At 32.3% G+C, this 21,507-nt stretch overlaps 1 long non-coding RNA gene across 1 annotated transcript; it reads right to left on the bottom strand.

Annotated features, from left to right (window-relative positions):
• Nucleotides 1-9,882: 9,882 nt before the first annotated feature.
• LOC140013869 (uncharacterized) lies at nt 9,883-11,135 on the bottom strand. Its single transcript, XR_011820705.1, has 2 exons — nt 10,547-11,135; nt 9,883-10,197 (listed from the first exon to the last, which is right to left on the bottom strand). It is a non-coding gene; the product is annotated as an uncharacterized lncRNA (long non-coding RNA).
• Nucleotides 11,136-21,507: the final 10,372 nt, after the last annotated feature.

Below are 21,507 nucleotides of genomic sequence, written 5' to 3'. Positions count from 1 at the left end.
GTTACATTTATGCTCGTAACCATGGGCGTTTGGTTCAAGTTTAGGAGTTGAAATTGTATTTTTAATCATATAAAAAAAATTAATATGGGTTTTAACCAAAAGTATTATTACAATAGAGAAAGTCATTCAAAATATTCCTCACTTTTTATAAAATGACTTTTTTCATTCCTTACTTTTAAAAATATACTTTTACGTTCCTTATAAATTCACATTAGTTTTTTAACTAGTTTGATTCCTGCCTAGGTTTCTTACTAGTTTTTTGTCAGAATCCACCACGTACTTGAACGTAATCATTTTTGAAGGGCAAAATTATCAAATCAAAATTTATATAATTTGATCTATAGTCCCTCACATTTCATAAAATGAATTTTTCGTCCCTCAAATTTCACAAAATGGATTTTTTCATCCCTCATATTTTATAAAATAACTTTTTCATCCCTCATTAATCATGTGTACGAATAACTTTTTTTTAAACTCATGTATATATATATATATATATATATGTAATTTTACCTAAATAATACAAATAACATATAATATATCTCTATTTGATTTCGCCTAAACGTGCTGTTCAGGTGAAATTAAATAGATATATATAGGGATTTAAAAAAATTGTCAGTTTTTCACTCATGTTCATTTTCTTTTACTTGAAAATTGAAAACAAATAAGACATTTAATACTAAACATTATCAAATGTTTATGTTGAATTAAATTTGGACGGAAAAATAAACAAAGGAAAAGTATGACAAAAAGAAGTAAGTGATTGACACTTTTAAATTTTAAAACAATCACAAGACAACAAATTCAACTGTTAGTCTTAAAGGTGGCGAGTAAAAATTTCATAATTAAACTGTAATTTGTTAGCATGACTATAGAATTCGAATTAGGACCGATTAATTATATGGTCTTATTACACAACTCAATAAATGAATCATTACCAAAAGAGAAAAGATCACAAATATTGAATAGATTTACATGTGAAATCAAATAGATATATATGAGTTTAAAACAAATTTGTTAGATTTAAACCCATATATATATATATATATATATCTATTGAATAGTATGTGTACAATTATAATTAGTCTATTTAGATAAAATCAAATGAAATATATTATATGCTATTTGTACTGTTCAAGTGAAGTTAAATAGATATATACATGAATTTTTAAAAAAAACTATTCGCACATATGGTCAATGAAGGATAAAATTCATTTTTTGAAATTTAAGGGACTATAGATCAGATTATGTAAAATTTGATTTGACAATTTTACCCCTAAAAATGATTACATACAAGACACGTGATGAATTCCATAGTCGAAAACTTAGGTAGGGATCAAATTTGATCAATGTGAATCTGTTAGGGACGCAAAATTACACATTTAAAAGTAAGAGACGAAAAAAGTCATTTTACAAAATTTGAGAAACGTTTTAAACGATTTTATCATCACAATAATAAGTGTTTGATAAATATGAATATGTATCATTTTTTTAACTTTTTTTTGTAAGTGGAAAATCTCGAATTCAAGACATTTTACTTACAATTCATCCTACCTTACCATCCAACTCAACTTTTTCCCAAATATGTATCATGTTAAAATATCAATATTTATCGTTTCTATTTCTTTCTTTTTCTTCTTTTTTCTTCCTTTTTGACATCTCATATGACAATACTCACATGAGAAAACTTTTTTCTTCTCTATTCAATCAAAGTGATATGACAGGCAATCCATCCAATAGCAACCCAAATACAAAATTTTTAATGTTAATTTAATTTCAATTGTAGTTCTTCGTGGTTTCAAGATCTAGAATCACCAACAATCACTTGAGTTGTTTTTGAAATTTAAGATTGACAATGATCTAATCTACAAGGACCAGAAGATAGGGCAAATGTTTGCTTGTGGGTAACAAAAGAGGAGAAGTTGAGTTTGACGCTGGCGATAAAGGCAAATAGGTGGACTTTGTTGGTGGTGGAGAAATGGGCAGAGGTGGGTTTTAGTGTGGTACACGTAGAGGTGGGTAGAGGTGGGTTTTAGCTGCCATTGAGGAGCTACAACATTGGGAAAGAAAGGAATTATCGGTGAAGAGAAATAGAGGAGAGGGAGAGATGGTCTCTTATAGGGAGGAAATCGGAAAAGGCAGTGATGAGAAAGAAATGGTGATGCAAGGATGAGATGAGGCAAATAAAATTCATTTTGGAATTAAATATGAGAATTGACAAAACCTCCTAGCATTGGAGAGTTATCAAAATTTTTAAAATTATCCCTAAATCTCAAATCCCATATATTTTATGCAAACATTAAGAATGGATTTCATTCCGAGTCTTGATTCTTATACCATCAAACCAAATGCCCCCTTAAGACATTTATGCAAACACTAAAACTGGATTTCATTCTGTGTCTTGATTAGTATATCCTCGAACCAAATGCCCCCTTAATAACATTTAGAAACCATTTTGTTCAAATTCAACAATCACCATGCATGTGATATACTAGTAATTAAAATGGATTTTTGACAAAACCCATAAAGCATTGGCAGACCGATATGTGATGTAGGAATGGGATTTTGATAATTAGGAATGGATTTTTGATAAATTCCGTAGAGCATTTGGCATATCAGAGTAGCAAGAGAGGGGTGAGATATAAAAAACTCTGTTTTCAAACTCGGACCGGACCGGCCGGTCGAACCGGTCGAACCGGGAACCGGCCAGGTAGCCGGTCCGAGTCAACTTAGAAAACCGGAAATTTTAAAATTCGGTCAAAGCCGGTCAAAATCCGGGTTTGACCGGGTTTGACCGGAAAAAAACCGGTTTTTCCGGTTCAACAGTGATTTTTAAAAAAAAAAAATCAAACTTTATAATATTATGTTTTGGCCCCCTAAATTGTTAAAACTTATTCGTATATCTCAAATATTTGATACTTTATAAATATTGTCCTACAATTTGATGTTATTTTTCAATTAAATTCATAATTTTAATTCTAAACTTGTTAATATTTATTAAATAATATAAATTGCTACTTGATTATTCTAATTTCTTTGTATTTTCTTGTTAAATATATTTGAAACATCAAATATATATGAATATACCTTTATTAATATCAATATATTATTAGATATGATATATATAATATTTTAATTTTTAAATAATTTTTATTTATGACGTCATCCGGTTCGACCCCTATCGACCCCCGGTCGAACCCATTGACCCCTGACCCCTGACCTTGGCCGAGTCGCTATCCGGTCCGGTTCTGAAAACATAGATAAAAAATGGGGTGAAGGTAAGGAGATTAGATTTCAAGACCTATAATTTCTAGGGTGTCAATCTTAGCTACTACATTGACCAATGCCTCCCCAACTTTTAGATCAATTTTACTCTTTTTAAATTTTTTCCTGATTTTGTCTTTTTTCTGTCTCTTCTTTTCTTCAGTTTTCTCCAATAAATCCTTGGAAACAAGTCGTTTCCACTTCCACCTTCGAAACCATATTGTCCACTTTCACCATCAATATCCGCAGTCCAAAACAATGACACTATCTTGCTCTCTTTAACGTTTACAACATTTTTCGGACCTGGAATTTTGTCAAGGTCACAATAAAACCATGAATCTAATAACCTTAATTTCAACATATCAAATTGGATCCATCAAAAATTTCAAGGATTATTACCACTTTATCCCCTTGAACTATAGCATTGCTATCAATTTACTCGTAATGTTATATTTTAGTTACTTTACTCCCATACATAATTTAACTTAATATGTTAACAAATTTTGGACAAAAATACCATTTTATAGTACTAATACATTGTTATTATCATTTTCCCTTTAGACAATAGTGATACAATCGGTTTACCACCTAATATTATTTTCAAGGCATTTTACCACATTGTTAACCTAACCACTATGTTCAAAAATTTTTTAATGGATTTAGCCTTTTTTATATATAATTAAAAAATAAAAAGTTGGAATGATTAGTGTTTCTCTTTTTTTCATACTAAGAATTCCAAAAATATAAAAATAAAAGGATTTTTCTCAAATTTCTTTTTCACACTTATAAATACTAGGAAAAGGAAAAGAGATGGGAGAAAAGGATATAGAAAATTAGTTTTGCAAAGAAAGAAAATAAGGAAGAATATAATATTATCAAATTACATTTAACGTTATCGGGATTGGAATTGGAATTGGGTGGTAAGTAGAAAATTAAAATAATTTTAAATTAATAAAAAATTGAATTCTTTCTTATTTATTTTAAAAAAAAAGAATTGAGAGCTCTCTCCCCCCCTATCTTTCTATTTTTTTTCAATATTAATAAGACTACCAAGAAAAAATAACTAAAACTAGAAACTAGTTTGTAGAGAGAAGGAGAAGAGTTTTCTTCAAGCTAGAGAGAGAATGTGTCTTTAAGAAATGGTGTAAGAATTGTGTGTTTATAGTTTTTGATATAGAGGATGCAGGTTTTGATATGGTTTGGACTGGATCTACAAGTTCTGATGTGGATACCTGAGATGTTTGAGATTCATACCAGTCAAAGAAATGAATGTTTTGTTTTGTTTTTCTTAAAAAGTCATAATAGTCTTTTTGTATATTTTTTCGGGTTTCTCCCTGATATTTGTCAAAAAAATGTTTTCTTTTAAAATGGTTGTAGTTTGCAAAGAATTTAGATCTAAGTTTTTGTTTGTCAATCTACAATTCAGGAGGTTTGTTTTCTAGTTTATTTTGAATATGAATTGATTACTCAATTCGAGCAATTCTGGTTTGAAGAACATCTAATGGTTTATTGTTTAAAGAGGTTTTGAGAAGACTAGAGTTTATTTTGTAAGAAACCATAAGCAAAGACAAGTAAATATCAAAATTAAACAAAACGAATTAAACTTGTGAAATAACAATAATCCTCCTCCCTTTGGCACAAAATCCTTCAGGATCCATGGAGGATAACCATTTTTCCAAACCAATTCTAACAAAGATAGTGAGGGCACTACAAAAAAAGATCTAGCCTTTTGAAAAAGATTAACTATACATGACAACCATATTTCCATCATAACAAAGATAGCGATGAAGTTACAAGAATAGATCTAACATTTTGAGAAAGATTAACTATGCATGATAACTATATTTTCAAATAAAATCATAATATTAATAGTAAAAAATCATGAAATCAGATCTAATCATTTGAACACTTTACTGTCTTGGATTTCAAATCACAGGAATCTCAACATCCCTACAGAACTTACTGCCAAACCCCATGGCCTTACCGCTGGACCGGAGGTTGGCAATTACAGGCTCCATGTCCATCAAACAGATCCAAAGTCATAAATCAATACTATCAATACTATAATAGGTTTAAATACATTAGATAGTAATCACGAAGTTAACCAGTCTCATCAAACAGATCTAAACTTGTAGATCTATACTAGCAACACCATAAATAAAGAAAGATAATAATCACGAAATTAAGCAATCTCATTAGACAGATCTAAACTTATAGATCTACACTAACAACATCCTTATACTATATAAGAACGAATTTAGGACAAAAACGATTTTTATATTTCAACCGCAAGTGTGGGGCTATTTTGGAAATGTTAGAGTGTTTGAAGTGTAATTGGAGCATTGAGTACAAGTCATTACAACTTTAATTTCGCCATAATTACTTATATAACCTTTCAGACATTTAAGGTTAGGGGCAAGTTTGGTATGTTACAATGTTTGGTGCCAAGTTGAGTATCAAGTACAACTGAATTAAGCTTGTGTTTTGATAGAATTACATAAAAGCCCTTTTAATCATTTATTATACTAACATCCAAGCCTTCCAATTTCCTGAAAACCTTTCTCAGCCGTTAAGGAATTAATTGGATGTTTACATAACTGGATTTTAATTACAATTAATTAACTTAATTATTATTTGAACAATCATTATCATATTTATACCCCATGTTAAGCCGATACCCTTTCTTCTTTTTCGGTATCACCTCTTTGGTTTTATTATGACTATTAAATATTTGGTGGGAGGCGTAGTTTTTCCTTTAAATTGAGGTGAGTTCTTTGGGTTTGTCTTTTTCGAATGTAGTTTTTTTTTTCTGATGAGTGGTTTATTCAAGAATTCCATATAGTTTGCTTTTTGATATTTCTAATTCCAAAAACTGACTAATTGTATTATTTTCCTTAGTAGATTCTAGAGATTTTGTCTCTGATTTGAGATAATGTTGTCATTTTCTAAAATAATCAGAAAAGCAATTTTATCATCTTCTCTTCCTCAGCCAAGGTATTATCTCTTTATTTAAGTCAAATAACCTTATTTCTTATAAACTTTCTCCTATTGTTCTTGACTCCAGGAATCTGTTGACTACATTCCAACAGTTATGTATTTACCATAACTACCGCAAAGCAAACAAATGTGCAGACATGCTAGCGAATTGGGGAAGAAGCATCAATGAAGACTCCACCTTTTTTTAATCCTATCCTGATTTTGTCCTTCCCTTACTTTTGCAAGACTTAAAAGGGTGTCATCAACACACGGATGACTTTACTTTAACTATTACTTTATAGATTTTGACTTTGTTTTAATGCATCTTTATTTTACCAAAAAAAAAATTTTCTCATATGTCGTGATTCACCACCTACACATACCGTCACATACTATATATCACTCAAACTAAATCATGTAGAAGCATGATATATTTTGACAGTTCTCGAAAGAAAGGAGTTTGAATTTCCAGAATTTCCGATGTCTTGTTGCTACCAAGTAGCTAGGAATCCAAATTCTCAAGTGGAAAAAAAAAAGAAAAAAGAAAAAGGTATGATCCGACAATTACCATGAAGAAGCCCCAACCTTGATATCTTCTTCTAAGGTCTCAGATTGCTTGAAAATGCTAATCAGTATTGTTGAAACTAAGGTATGAAAAATCGATGAAAGCGATTGAAACTTGAGGGTTTGAGGCAATAGGCATATGGGTGTGGGTGTTGCAATAAGCATAGCAAGAAGGGATGGAGTTGAGGCCTAGTGATTCTACTAATAGTTTAATGCTTGACAAATTTTTTGATGGTTGAACAGAATTATTATGGCATTGTATATTATGGATATAGTATGGTTCAAGTAGTTATTTTTTCATGTAATATGATTTGGAATTCAGCTTGTGTTTGTTTTAATTGAGAATTTTGTGATTGTAAAATTTATTAACCTAGAATTTTGTACTTCATTGAAACTAAAAAAGAAAATTAATCATGCTACATAGTACTAAAATGTCATTTGCACTCTATTTGCTTTCCCTGTTATGATCCTGTTCTTGTATTCTACTGTTTATATAGTTTCAAATACAAAAAAATTTACTTTTTATACTATCTAAAAGAATTTGCAGTGGAACTTGATGAGTTTAAATGCTTTAGCTATAGCACCATTTTGATTGCATTGTATGAATTCATTTACTCATAATTGTATGCTGTACAATGATAAATAATGTTCCTTGATTTGATTGATGCAACTATTATCCATAGTTCAAACGAGTCAATTAAGTAGAGTTGCTATATTGGATACTCATACAAGTAAACATTGAAAAATATCATTAAGCAGTTTCTACCTATAGTTTGCAATTCGAATTCATATGAGAAATTTCTTTTGATTTTAGTTATCATTTTCTACGATTTCAAATTTAGAAAATATTATTTGCACCAATTTTTTTATAATCAAGATAGTTTCAATTCAAATCTTTAACAATTATGCAGATTTGAACTTATTTATGAGATTATAAAGAAATGTCCCTAGCAAAAAACACCAAATCTGAATAGTTTCTACAAAATTTTAAAAAAAACCACTTAAGTTTCTTATCTATCTATCATTTTTGGGCATTATTATCTCTGTAAGAAACATGTGATTAAGTCGTATTATGCCCACCAAATTATATAAATAGTTAGTCTAAAATAAAATTATTTTAGATTAGATTGGACGCAAAGTGATTGATGGATAAACTTGACTTGATAATTCAGGTTGAATTTAAGTCGAGGGAGAAATCAGAAGCATTGCTTAAGGGTTCTTTCACGAACATATATATTCGAAAGATGAGGGGTCCAATTGATACTTTAAAATATTTTATCATATTGGATAAATTTTAGAAGAGACTTTTGCATAATTTTCAATTGCACTTTAAATATTTTTACCTTTTCGAACTACCCTTATCTTTGCAGTTGAAATTCAAACATAACCTTTGATCGCAACGGATTATTACATTAGTTACATAGTATAACGATAAGGATGTTTCATTGCACATTATTTTATTGACTTACTATGTAACTTATGTTTTTTTCTATTAAAATCATATGATAAAATCATCATACTTCAGTTCCTATACTGCAAAATATTAAACAATAATTATTAATTATCTTGAATTACAACCACTAAATTCTCGCGCGTCGCGCGGACTGTCCCTCCCTAGTCATTATAAGTAAAAAAAAGATAGCCATCACCCTACATTCTGATATTTTCAGGATAAAACCCAATATCCTTCAACATTCAGACAATACAGAAGACGTCTATGGATGGAGCATAGATGGAATATTCAAATACAATTTTCTTATGGTATCTCAACAAATGATAACCACAGTTATGTTTAATCAAACATCACATGGCTGCAATCAGTTAGCTGCTTATATCCTATTCATAGGATTTATTTGGCAATTTCAAAAATGGTGGGAAGAACGTGCCATCATAGAAGACGAAAACAACATTCTCAATGATGAATCTGATCTACAAGATAGAACATCCTCCCATAAATAATGGAATTCATTATTATATTTACCCTAGACATATTCACATCTGATGATGACTCAGGATTAGCCTAAGAGGATTCATCAAAATTATTCCCAAACTCCAGTAGATATCAATATATATTCCTGGCAAGGTTAGGCACAAACAAGGTTCATGAGGTAAACTTCCTCAAAGGCTTTCTCAGACCTCAATACAAGAAGATTAACCTTTGGAAAGAAATAACTTATGAACAGAACCAACAAGCAGGATGGCTTCCTAAAAGACCTACAGGAAATCAAACCCAATAAAGAAATTATGGACCCCTTTACAAATAGTTTGGCCTATCTAGCTATCATACAAAGCCCAATAAACAGCCGAAACTTATAACCCTTTCTCCCCTATCAAACAACCAACCTTATCCTTTTTAAAAAACCATGAACCTAGACATAGAACCCAACCTTACAAATTCAACCAAAATCAATATTTTAGAAGCCCAACTATCAAATCCTTTGATCGAATCAGATGCTGATAAATCTAGACGACAAGAAGATTACGACAATTATATTTCAACATCTTCTTCCTCAATCACCAGTGATGAAGGTGCAAAAGAAGGACCTATGGTCAAAAATCAAAACCTTCTTCTCAACATCATTGAAGAAATGAGACAACCTTACATGGACCAAACATCGAATCCTTTAACCAAAACCCTTCTCTTTGATATTCCAGAAAAAGATAGCTTCAAAATCCCTAAACAAAACCTTTGAAATCAAAACTCCAGGATTTTTTTAGAAATTCTTGACAAATTTCCTATTCGAAATCCTCAAAAAGAAATGACCAATCTTGTGAGCTTGAATTCTTAGTTACTTCAAGAATATTGGGTCCAAATATGATTACTAATTGTTGGCAATTATGTAATCGAAACTAAAGCCCTATTTGATACAGGGCCAGATCACTGCTATATTCCTGAAAACCTCATTCCAATCCAAATTTTAGAAGCTCTTAGAAAAACCAACAATCCCAAGTTCAATATCGAATTCAAATTTCCAAATATACAAAACCAATTCTTAGTTACCTTTTTTTTAACTAAGTATTTGACTAACCATATCATTCTAGGAGCATCCTTTCTCAACCAATCAGTTCCTTTCCAAATCACTTGTAAAGGGATAATATCCCAACCTTTTAATTCTATATTCTTTAAACTAACTAATTCTTTGTGTAGAAGCATAGCAGAAGAAGGAAACTCATCATCATACAATCCAGAGAAGAAACAAGCAAACAGTTGTCTCTTCGACGGATACTCTAATTGGGTACAAACTTTTTTTGAAGAAATATCCTGCAACCAAACTAACGAAGAACAAACATCATCAAACTGGAATCAAGCCAGTGGAAGCCAAACATCAAATTGGATTTGGATCCTTGATGAATCATCCTCAAATTGGATATCTTCATCTTCAAATTGGATACCTGCAGAAACAACTTCAAGTTGGATACCTGATGAAACAATCTCAAACCAATTCCAAGCAATTGATGAGACTTCGACAATAAATTGGATTCAGGAAACTGAAGAGGATGAAAATCCGTTTCTAATTTTTGAAGATCCTTCTAGATCAAAGCAATTGATGAGACTTCAACAATAAATTGGATTCAGGAAACTGAAGAGGATGAAAATCCATTTCTAATTCTTGAAGATCCTACTACTCAATCCCTCTAGATCAAACTCAGATATAATACTTTCTCACGTCTCTGGATGGAATATCATTACATCTAAAATGAGAGAAAAGAATCCAGGATTAGAAACTTTAATATTATATACCTTAACAGGGATACTGATGAAAGAATCCCTTGCTACACCACACACAGATTCAATCATGTTGGAGCAGCAAACTCAAACTACTCGGTACAAACATTAAAAGAACAATGCTTCATGCAGAGAAGAAACATCCAAAGAATGGTTCTCAACAAAGGATTTGACAGTAATCTTCTTTTCGTCCAGATTTATTAGCATCTGATTCGATCAGAGGATTTGACAGTTAGGCTTCTAAAATATTGATTTTTTAGTTGAATTTGTAAGGTTGAGTTACATGTCTAGGTTCATGGTTTCTGAAAAAGGATAAGGTTGGTTGTTTGATAAGGGAGAAAGGGTTTGTAAGTTTGGGCTGTTTATTGGGCTTTGTATGGTTGCTGGATAGCCCAAACTGTTTGTAAAGAGGTCCAAAATTTCTTTCTTGGGCTTGATTTCCTGCAGGTCTTTTGGGAAGCCATCCTGCTTGTTGTTTCTGTTCATAAGTTGTTTCTTTCGAAAGCTTAATCTTCTTGTATTGAGGTCTAAGAAAGCCTTTGAGGAAGTTTCCCTTATGAACCTTGTTTTTGTTTGACCTTGCCAGGAATATATATCTACTAGAGTTTGGGAATAGCTTTGATAAATCCTTGTTGGCTATTCTTGAATTACCATCAAATGTGAATATGTCCAGGACATCTCCAATAGATATGATATTGAATACCACTGTTTCTGGGAGAATGTTTCTGTCTTGTAGATCAGATCCATCCTTGTTGATTGTAACGAAGATGTTGTGAATAATTTTTTTGTCTTCTATGATGAGATGTTCTTCCCTCCATTTTTTGAATTGCCCAATAAATCCTACTCTGATACCAGAGTCTTGAAGATCTACACTAGCAACACCATAAATAAAGAAAAATGGTAATCCTCTTCGTTTTAAAGAATTGTTTTTGAGGGGTATTTATGGCAAAATTTTCGTATTGTTATAGTATTGCTACAGTTATTTTTACTTTTTGCTACAGTGTACAGTACCGCTACAGTGCACATCTTTTTTCTTGGTGCTGAAAAGAAGAATAGCCACTCTAAATATTTTATTTTTTTTATGACACAAGAGAGAAGGGTACTTTCTTCTAAAATTTTTTTAACTTGCTAAGTTGGTTTTTTTTTTCTTGGTACTAAAAAAGAGAAGAGCGACTCAAAATAATTTTTTTTTATACAAAAGAGAAGGGTACTTTTTTCTAAAATTTTTTAACTTATTAAATTGGCTTAATGTTGGGGAAAAGTGTCTAAAAAATAACTCTAGAGGTAAACTGATAATAATGCTATAGTTTATAATGGAAAGTGATAGTCTTTTTAAGGGTTAAACATGTATTTTCACTCAAGTAAACAAACTCCATTAAATTTGACCGCTAGTGTAGAGGGCTAGTCTTGAGGGTAGAGTGACTGAAAAATAATGTCAAGGGGAAAAATAATAGCAGCACCAAACATTAAAGGTGTAAAGTCATAATAACCCATTTTTCAAGGGCTAAATATAGTAAATTCCTTGTGCATTTATTTAAGGTCAAGAAACCTCATTATTTAGAAACACCTAAAAACTCCTTGGTGTTTTGGACTAATTTGGGTGACCGATGGAAACCATCCAAATTGATGAAAATATGTGATATTCTTAGAGTACCCTTATTTTCAAAATATACCAAAAGCTAGTTCAGGACTCGATTGAAATTTTAAAAACTTTCTTGAATCGTTTAAGGAAAAAGCATAATTGAGAGGCTCAACTAAAATTTCAAAAAATTGTTCTTATTCTTCACAATTAGAGAGCTTTTGTTATTTTTTTTTTCTATTTCCCTTTTTCCATCTTATTTCCTTCTTTTTTCTTCTTTCTTCATCGAACCAGCCAACACCACTGCCGTGGCTACTTCTACCATCATCATCTCATCACCATCTTCATCCCGTTATCATCGCCATCTTCATTAGTATCATCACCTCCCTATTCTCATCAAATTTATGATCATTAGCATGCATTTTTTTGTGTTAAATTGGTGCTATAAATTCGATGTATGGCAACAGTAGATGATTTTAGTATGAATTTTATTGAATTTAGTAGTGATTGGGAATAATAATGATTTTAGTCTGTTCAAAATATGCTTTTTCTGCATGAAGAGAATACATTTTCATTTGAATGATTGTTTATTTGTGTCTTGGATATAATTGAGGGAGTAAAGGAAGCACCAAATGCTATATCTTTGGATGGAGATAGTACTATGGTAGTTATTATTTAAAAAAAAAGGTGCTTGCTAATACTTGTCATTATTTATAGGAGTGGCATAATTGAGTAAAAAGGCCCAACAAAATATTTTGCATCTCTTGACTCTAATAAAAATTTTAAAGTACTTTACAAAATTTTGTGGAGTTTATGATGTGAAAAGTTATCTTGGTAACAAATAGAAAGGGAATGTAAAGCACACAACAATGATCAGCTGAATGAATTGTAAAATTTAAAGAAAAAAATGAAGGCCTCCATTTAATTAGGACACTTTTTCTACTATACAAAGTTATAAAAAAGAAGTAAGTGTACACATCAAGTTTTTCATGAAATGGCTTGCAAGTTAGTGATTCAAACTGAATTTGAAAATTATTTTAAGTCAGAAGGACTATTAATACTAAGAGTTAGTATGATGATTTTGAAACTTGTAAAAAGCCTAAACTATTAGGTACGTGATTGAAAAGCTCCAACTTATTCTAATGAATAAATTAGTATATCCTTTTCGTTTTAATTTCAAGAACAATTTCTACAAAGGTGTGTTAGAGAAGATGTTGAGGCATCAATTGATGGTGCTTATAGTCAGTTTGCAATTTAGATTACTAAAAATGGACATGTTTGAGTACTCAAAGTTGAGTTATCATATCATACAATTATTTGCAGTTTTTATATGCTAGAAAGTTTAAAACAATTGAGTTATTTTGTTTTAGGAATCATGTATGCTAATCTAAGGATTCAACATCTCTTAGCATTATATTTGAAGGTGTTGAACTAAATAAAAATAAGCAATATAATTTTTTTGTTAAAAATCATGAAGAGGAAAAAAACAGAGAGAGAGAGAGAGAGAAATGAGTGGTATGATTGGCTAAATTAACCTAGATCTAGCTAAATTAACAAATTACCAAAGAAAAAAGAGAAAGAGAGTGAAGCGATGAACTAGTGAGCGCCTTCCTTCCATTCTTTTGGAATAAAAACTAATATAGATTTATAAAACAACTAAAACAAGATTTTTAAAAAAGTTCAAACTTTATTTTAGTCCTTTTCCTAATTTTCTCTCTAGAACTCTAGAATCATAGCATGAGTCTTTGGATTATAAAACTCCACAATTATACACTGAACTTGAGTATATAATCCAGTCCAATTGACTTGAAACTCTACTGCAAAAACGAAATTTATAGGATGGAAGGTAATTTCATTATATTTTTGTCCCTGAAATCTAAAAATGGTATTAGACTTCATCATGGTAGAAATCTTACTTAATCTAGTTTTGAATGTTAAAACATATGCATGTAATTTTGTTATTTTGGCTGTGTTGATTGAAGTTTGGAATCAAAGCCTCATAGCCATTTTTTCTACGAAGTTTTGAGTCATGAAAATATGAATGTATGCTCCTAGTCTGGAGAATAACATGCTTGCTATTTTCCTTGTCTAACTATGAGCATTCATAAAGAAACTTGAGTTTTTAATATACAATACTAAATTATTTTGAAGAACTTTTGCAATTTATGTGATCTGAACTAGGATAAATTTCATGTTTTGCTAGCACAAACCATTCCAACAGTGTATCATATGCATAAATTAGATGTTGAGGTTAAGAGAAAATCGATTTGGATTATTTCTATTAAAACTTCAAACTCTCTATTCTGAACAAAGCGAGAAAAAAGAAAGCACATCATAGCACATGCTGTCCAAGCATTCATGATTGTAGTTGTTAAAAATAATAAATATTTTGATAATATGTCATATGTGTTTTTTTAAAAAATTATAAGAAATTATATGTAAATAAAAAAATGTGCTCTTTCTACCCAAATTTTGCTGAGTTTATGCTCTACTTGAACATTTGATATTTGAACATATTTCTAGCATCTTGAATAATATTCAAATTTAATTACATTTTTATTTAATTTTGAACAAAGATTTGAAACAAACTTCCTAATAGTTCTAAGCGTGAATTGTATTTGAATGTCATTTATTATTAGTGATACAATTCTCAATACACCAAAATGAATAAAAAACATGAACCACAAGTCCATATCTAGGTTAGGAATCAATGTTTGGGGATGGAGTTCGTAATCAATCTTAGACTGCACAAGAAAGATTAAAACGGTTAGAACAACGCTACCATCAAAGTGACTACTTGATTGATAAGTTGTTGAATCACCTTAGACCTACTCTAATATGTTCAATGGTGGCTTTCACAAGCCAAGAAGTGCCCTTTCACTCATGAAAGAAATCTGGAATTTTCTCAAGGTATTGGTCAATGTCATTAAACAATCAAACTAAGGCTTTTTATAGCATTTACAAGACTTAATACTCCTAATCCTACTAAGACTCACTTAAGTAAACCTTAACTCAACCCAAGGCCAACTATGGTCAACATGACCTTAAGCCCTTTTATTAACTAATTGACTTTAACAACTAAACTCAAATCTGGAATTAACCAAACGACATAAAACAATGGAAATAAACAACAAACAGCTCATAAACGAGACTATTTGGCCAAGACATAACGAGATGACTCTAGCTTGATGCAAACAGATTTGATAAGCTTCAAAATCAACTAGATCCCGTATCATTCCCCTTCTCTTAAAGGCCATTTGCCCATAAATCGAAGCACGAAGGGCGACAAGCATAGTGACATGCCGATGGGTCAACTTTGTGATGATCACAATCCAAGGCGTCATCCAAAGGAAAACCCTCCACTTGCCAAGCTGGAAAAGACATCGTTTAGCTTCTTGAATCTCACAAACCAGCTTCAATGTATGCTCGACTAATCCACTCGTATGCGTGAGGTAAGGATCCTCAAAAGTGGTGTGTGATGTCTTCCATGAAACCAGATCCCTCAAGCTCAACGAAGTTTGCAAAGTGCAAAATATTATTTGGTGATGTTGAAACTTCACTTGGACTATCTACAAGTCGAAGATAGGAATTGTGTCGTTCATCATCCAACTCGCTCCACAAATGAACTACTTGCACATGATCAGCCCCTTTGTCTACATAAGAAAGACAATAAAGATTAGTAGACAGCTCACAAAAACTAGTTAAAGGCATATAAGAAACTTGAGCACGATATGAAGAGAAAGAAGATGGCAATAAAATAGAAAATTCTGGAATCGTTTCGTGTCCATCCTCATGAAAAGGAATGGCAGCAAAGGAGATTGAATTATGATAGCAATCATGCAATTCCATGTCCTCTCACTTAACCTGAAGGAAAACTAGTAGCAAACAAGTTAGTAAAGTAACAAGAAAGAATCCGATCACGCTCAACTCTTACTAACAAACTATGTTTCCTATCTTAATACACCTCATTGGCCGAAGTCACTAATGCTTTTCTCTGTTCACCACTCTCGGCCTCTCCTTTTTCTTTTTCTCTCAACTCACACTCATATTCCTCATATAACCTCGCTTGATCCTCTTGAACCTGTTTAGGAGTAAAGGGAACAAGAGTAACTCTTCTATTACAATGCATAAAGGAATATTTATTTGAATGTCCGTCAAAGTGGACAACTTTGTCGTATTGTCAAGGATGATCTAAGTTCAAGTGACACACTTGATTCGGTACCACATCACATACCACTTTATCTTCATACCTACCAATGAGAAATGGTACCTTCACTTGCCTACAAACACATTCACCACCATTGTTGTTTAGCCATTGAAGTCGATATGGTTTAGGGTGCTTGGTGGTTGGAAGAGACAATTTCTCAACCATGAACAAGCTTTCCATGTTTGTGCAACTTTCTCCATCAATTATTAGACTACATAACTTGTCCTTGATGTGACAACGAGTGTAGAACAAGTTATCTCTTTGCTTATCTTCATCTTTTAAAGCTCGGGCAGCAAGCACTTTTCTTACAACCAAGACTCCAACATTCCCTTCAAATGGCAATTCTTCCTCCGAGTTGTCACTTTCCTCCATTAAAGGTGGCATACCTTCACAATCATCCTTATTATCCCATACCACTTCTCCATTAGGCAAAACAAGTATGGTCCTTTGGTTGGAACATTGAGATGTTATGTGTCCAAAACCTTGACACTTGAAGCATTTAGTATCCCGACTTCGCGGTTTTGGAGTTCTTTGGCTAACTTCCATCTCAACCTTAGGTGTTGGTTTAGCATCATTGGGCCTCAGTTTTGGTGGTTGAGAAGTTCCTACGGTCTTGTCCTCACCTCTTGAAGCCGAACTTCGCCAATTTCTAGCTTGATAGTTGGAATTTGAGCGAGTATTAACCCTCCTCTTGAGGCGCCTTTCCGCCTTCACCACCTTATCAAACAACTCATTTAAGTCAAGATAATGATGTAGTTCCACAACATCAGCAATTTCATCCCTCAGTCCATTCAAAAATCTAGCCATAGTGGCCTTCAAATCCTCATGAACTTCAACTCTCATCATGGTTATTTCCATTTCCTTAAAATAGTCTTCAACCGTCATACTATACTATCTTGAGTAAGAGTTTGCAATTTGTTGTGCAAATCTATATGATAGCAAGTTGGAATGAAATGTTTCCGCATCAATCTCTTAAGTTCATCCCATGACCTCACGAGGTGTTCATCATTTCTCCTCTGACTTGTACGAAGTTGGTCCCACCAAATTGCTGCATGGTCAATGAACTCAATGGCTGCAAGCTTTACCTTTTGACTTTCCGAGTAGGAATTGCATTCAAAAATTAGCTCCATCTTTCTTTCCCACTCCAGGTACGCCTTGGGATTGGACTTGCCTTAAAAAGAATGGATTTTGAGCTTAATCCCTATGATTTCATCATCATCTCCTCATTTGGAATTTCGTTTTGCTCCTCTAGTTCGGTCCTCATGGGCCTCAAAGTCATCCTCATAATTCGAATCACTTGAATCATCCAAACGAGGTTTCTTTTTGGTTGAACTTTTTGACAAATCAGATTGTTCCACCTTGCTTTCCAATGCATCAAACCATTTGTTCAATTGGTTCAATGCTTCGAGGACAAGTCCTATGTCATAAGGGTTATTAACAGTTCCAATACTTTGAGACATATTTAGTTTATCTTGCAAAAGAGCGAGGGTTAGTAGTAAAGTTCCTCACTTCACTCCTTGAGTGTTTACCCTTATGCTCATGTTTGTGCTCAGGTGTTTAATCCCTCTACAAAGCTCACAAAAAAAAAAAAGCTCTCAAGACTGCTAATTGCCCCTATTGAATAACTTAGAACTTTTCTCAAGTTGAAACTCCACTTATCAAGTAGTAATCACAAGAGTGTGGCACGATCAGAATTTCACAAGTAAACAATAGTTGAAACACGGACACAAGGTGCTAGAAATTTGGAGGAGTTAGAGCTCAACAATGCTGGAAAAATGGTACATAACAAGGCTGGAAAATTGCAGAGTTACTTGTGCAAAGATGAACCAGAATGAGACTTGACAGACCCTAGTGATTATGGTTCAAGATCTGATCAGATTTGATGTTAATAGTGCAGCTTTTGAACCTGAAATTTAACACACTTGACACTAAGGAATATTGCTGGAACCCTACTCTACAAAACCTGTTTGAACTTGGACAAGATTGATGCTGATATCTGGAAGTATCAGGTTTGGACTAGAACGCTAGATTTAGGAAAGAACTTTTGTAATCCCAAAACTGATTTGGGTTATACGGACTACAACTATACTCGACTAGAATAGGAAATAAAGACTAAAAAATGGGCACAATGTGGCTGGACAAACCAGATTTAAAGGCTGGAAAAAAGACTCAATGCAGTAGAAATTTTGGAACATAGAATAAACACTCTACCCGATGTGTGATGGCTGGAATTTGGAAAGTGAAAATTCGAATGGCTCTTGGATTCAAATCCAAGAAACAATAGGCTGTTCAGGGATGTTTTCTAAGTAGATGTTCAGAATTTGCAACTGGTAAACTAAGCCAATACAGCCAATTATTCAATGACCAGCTTTGGAAGCAAAATTCCAATTGGCTTCTTGTTTCCAAATTGTTCCTTTCTCTCTCTTTTTTTTTTCTCATGGATCAAAACCAGATTCCATCTCCTTTCCCTCCTTTTTTTTTCAGATTCTTTTTCTTTCTTTTCTTTTCAATTCAAATCAACTAATCAAGGAACAAAATCAACCACTATTCACAAACTCAAGAATATGAACGAGGGTTTCCAAGAACGTCAAGATTTGGAAACTTTGGTTCAAGAATTTCAAGAAACCCTACTATGCTACCCAAGAACCTCAAGATTTTCAAGAACTCGTTCAAGAAACTTCATGAAAGTAAAGATTTTTGTCCAGAAATTTCAAGAACTTTGAATACTTCCAGGCAACAAGAACAACCAGCCATGGACTACAACCAAAACAAGGAAAATAGCCACGGATTTTATAAGAAAGAGGTTTGACCAGAATTTTTTTTTTTTTTTTTTGTTTTCTTGACTCTAGTTGACACAAGACTTGAAGAAACAAGACGAAAACACAATTTGGTCGAGGAAACAAGCCACGGATAGCAAGTTAGACACGTAAACAGCTATGGAAACTCAAAAACCCTAACAACTCAATCACAAGGGGTACGAACATATTTTTTTTTTTGACAAATAACAAAACAAGATAAACAAAGGGGCAAACAACACAAAAGCCATGAATTGGACTGCACAAATTCAGACTACAAGATGAAACAAATGAAACCCTAAACTACACAAAATAAGAAGGGATATAACGTTGATACCTCCAACTAGCTCTTGATACCAACTGATACGATTTTCGATATGCCAAAACGAATCAAGAATGTGAACCACAAGCCCATGTCTAGGTTAGGAATCAACGCTTAGGGATGGAGTTTGTAATCAATCTTGAACCGCATAAGAAAAATTAGAATGGGTAGAACAATACCACAATCAAGGTGACTACTTAATTGATAAGTTGTCGAATCACATTAGGCCTACTCTAAGATGTTCAATGGTGGCTTTTACAAGCCAAAAAGTGCTCTTTCACTCATGAAAGAAATCTGAAATTTTCTAAAGCTATTATTCAATGTCATTAATGATCAAACTAAGGCTTTTTATAGCCTTTACAAAACTGAATATTCCTAATCCTACTAAGACTCACTTAAGTAAACCTTAACTCAACCTAGGGCCAACTATAGTCAACATGATGTTAAACTCTTTTATTAACCAATTGACTTAAACAACTAAACTCAAATCTAAAATTAACCAAACGACATGAAACAATGGAAATAAATGACAAACAGCTCATAAACGAGACCATTCGGCCAAGACACAACGAGATGACTCTAGTTTGATGCAAATAGACTTGATAAGCTTCAAAACCAGCTAGATCCCATATCAATTAGGGTATGCATTAGTTAATTTTATTCATGAATTAGTTGTATTCTCAAGCAAATGCACAAGCCAAAATTTTTGAAACTATAGGTGTATCATTATCTAGGAAAAGTTCAAGCCAGCAATAAAGGTCTTCTAAATGTAAGTTTGCAAATGAGGAACATAATTGAACAAAGAATTTTAAAAATTCGATAAGTATAAAAAATTATCTCAGTAATATAATTTTAAAAAAATCACTAATATTCTAATCTATATATTGACCTGTATATGCACTTCAAATTCGTTATCAAAAGATTTCTCAAGATAAATTAAAGAACTTGTCAGTTTTTAAAACAACTTAAGAAGGGGGTGAATTATATTGTTCAAAAATAAGCAAATAATAGTCAATTTTCACCCAATTTTACTAATTAAATCACCTAAATGAGCACACACTTAAGCAAATAGAATGTGATAAAAATAAAGCAATGAGATCACACAATCGATTAAGTAAGAGAACGATAAAGTAAAAAGAAAAGCAAACTAGGGGATCTTATAATTCTCTTTAGTTTACCTTCTCTAAACTATAGTTGAATGCTTAACTTAATAATGAAGAACACTAACAAGTGGAACTCACATTCTTCAAGATTTTACTCTTCATCAATGAGAAACCTTACAAACCAAGAACTTTTCCCACACTTACCCAATATTCAAAGTATTTTTCTTCCAAAAATCACTCTTGAAAGTTTGCATCTCATGTAGACAAAGGTCTCTCTTCTATTTAGACTTTACTCATTTTCTAGGTGCTGACAAATGGTGTTAAATGAACCTCCAATAATCTTGCATTTAATGCTGAAGAAACTAGTCATTAGATCTATCAGACATCCAATTGACTAGCTCTATGTCCAAAGGTCTATTAAGTGCGTCTACACAAGGAGCTTCAGACGGCTGATCCCACATCTGATAGATACATCCAATAGAAACAGAGAGTTCCAACTTTTAACTCTTAATCTGTCAAATGTCTGATGGTTCAAGTATGTGTCCGAGCCATCATCCGATCATCATGGTTAATTTGCCCTTCATCCTTCAAACGTCTGATCCCTTAATCTAGTGTACAAAATTTCATTCGATACTCAGCACAAACTTCATTTATTCTTGTTCTTCATTTTTTCTTTTGCCAATTGTTTGAGCATCTGTTCTAAAAAAAATTCTCATTAAAAACATTAGGGCAAACGACAGGGATTGAACTCGTCCATGGTGGATTCATAATCCACTACCTTGATCGACTTGGTTATATCTGTCTCTACCAGATCATCATTTTAGTTTATTAGTCATCAAAACTAAGGATTGATCAATCTAAATTTTCAATTTCTCTCTTTTTAATAATGACAAACAAAATAATGATTTCTTTATTCAAATAGACTTCCCCTAAATACAAACCCATTATTTAAAGAAAAATATCATTCAAT

Source organism: Coffea arabica, chromosome 8c (genome assembly GCF_036785885.1).
Source record: "Coffea arabica cultivar ET-39 chromosome 8c, Coffea Arabica ET-39 HiFi, whole genome shotgun sequence".
NCBI classification, from domain to species: Eukaryota; Viridiplantae; Streptophyta; class Magnoliopsida; order Gentianales; family Rubiaceae; genus Coffea; species Coffea arabica.
Note: the sequence above shows the minus strand (reverse complement) of the source record. Positions and strands in the feature narration are given on the sequence as shown.